A 2,206-nucleotide genomic window follows, 5' to 3' on the forward strand; every position below is an offset into this window, starting at 1 on the left:
CAGCCAATTATTTAAGGCAATTAATAACAAAAGCAGAAAAAAACACATTGAAAACAATAAAATAAGAGTGCGGGACTTTAACACCCCCTGACTGAAATGGACAGATCATCTATGCAAAAGATCAACAAGGAAATAAAGACTTTAAATGACACAATGGACCAAATGGACTTCACAGACATATTCAGAACATTCCATCCCAAAGGAACAGAACACACATTCTTCTCTAGTGTCCATGGAACATTCTCCAGAATAGATCACATCCAAGTCACAAATCACGTCTCAAACAGTACCAAAAGTTTGGGATTATTCCCTACATATTTTCAGACAATAATGCTTTGAAACTAGAACTCAGTCACAAGAGGAAATTCAGAAAGAACTAAATACATGGAGGCTAAAGAGCATCCTACTAAAGAATGTATGGGTCAACCAGGAAATTAAAGAATTAAAAAAATTCATGGAAATAAATGAAAATGAAAATACAACTGTTCAAAATCTTTGGGATACAGGAAAGACAGCCCTAAGAGGAAAGTATATAGCAATACAAGCCTTTCTCGAGAAACAAGAAAGGTCTCAAATACACAACCTAACCCTAGACCTAATGGAGCTAGAGAGAAAACAGCAAATAAAGCCTAAACCCAGTAGGAGAAGAGAAATAATAAAGATCAGAGCAGAAATCAATGAAATAGAAACCAAAAGAACAGTAGAACAGATCAACGAAACTAGGAACTGGTTCTTTGAAAGAATTAACAAGATTGATAAACCCCTGGCCAGATTTATCAAAAAGAAAAGAGAAATGACCCAAATCAACAAAATCATGAATGAAAAAGGAGAGATCACAAGCAACACCAAAGAAATACAAACAATTATAAGAACATATTATGAACAACTCTATGCCAGCAAATTAGATAACCTGGAAGAAATGGGTGCATTCCTAGAGATGTATGAACTACAAAAACTGAACCAGGAAGAAATGGAAAACCTGAACAGACCTATAACCACTAAAGAAACTGAAGCAGTCATCAAAAATCTCCCAACAAACAAAAGCCCGGAGCCAGATGGCTTCCCAGGGGAATTCTACCGTACATTTAAAGAAGAATTAATACCTATCCTCCTGAAACTGTTCCAAAAAATAGAAATGGAAGGAAAATTTCCAAACTCGTTTTATGAGGCCAGCATTACCTTGATCCCAAAACCAGACAAAGACCCCATCAAAAAGGAGAATTACAGACCAATATCCTTGATGAATATGGATGCAAAGTTTCTCACCAAAATACGAGCCAATAGGATCCAACAGTACATTAAAAGGATTATTCACCACGACCAAGTAGGATTTATCCCTGGGCTGCAAGGTTGGTTCAGCATTCGCAAATCAATCTATGTGATACAATACATTAACAAAGGAAAGAACAAGAATCATATGATCCTCTCAATAGATGCAGAAAAAGCTTTTGACAAAGTACAACATCCTTTCTTGATCAAAACTCTTCAGAGTATAGGGATAGAGGTTACATACCTCAATATCATAAAAGCCATCTATGAAAAACCTACAGTGAATATCATTCTCAATGTGGAAAAGCTGAGAACTTTCCCCCTAAGGTCAGGAACGTGGCAGCGATGTCCATTCTCACCACTGCTATTCAACACAGTATTAGAGGTCCTAGCCACAGCGATCAGACAACAACAACAAAAAAAAATAGAAGGCATCCAAATCGGCAAAGAAGAAGTCAAACTCTCACTCTTTGCACATGATATGATAGTTTATGTGAAAACCAAAAAGACTCCACCCCAAAACTGCTAGAACTCATACAGGAATTCAGTCATGTGGCAGGATATAATATCAATGCACAGAAATCAGTGGTATTGCTATACACCTACAACAAGACTGAAGAGAGAGAAATGAAGGAGTCGATCCAATTTACAATTGCACCCAAAACCATAAGATACCTAGGAATAAATCTAACCAAAGAGGCAAAGGATCTGTACTCAGAAAACTATAAAATACTCATGAAAGAAATTGAGGAAGACACAAAGAAATGGAAAAACGTTCCATGCTCATGGATTGGAAGAACAAACATTGTGAAGATGTCAAAGCAACCTAGAGCAATTTACACATTCAATGCAATCTCCATCAAAATACCATCCACTTTCTTCAAAGAAATGGAGCAAACAATCCTAAAATTTGTATGGAAACAGAAAAGACCCTGAA

The sequence above is a fragment of the Eumetopias jubatus genome, unplaced genomic scaffold (genome assembly GCF_037043125.1).
Source record: "Eumetopias jubatus isolate StellerSeaLion01/CBP00866 unplaced genomic scaffold, mEumJub1_p1.0 scaffold_5, whole genome shotgun sequence".
In the NCBI taxonomy this organism is placed as follows: domain Eukaryota; kingdom Metazoa; phylum Chordata; class Mammalia; order Carnivora; family Otariidae; genus Eumetopias; species Eumetopias jubatus.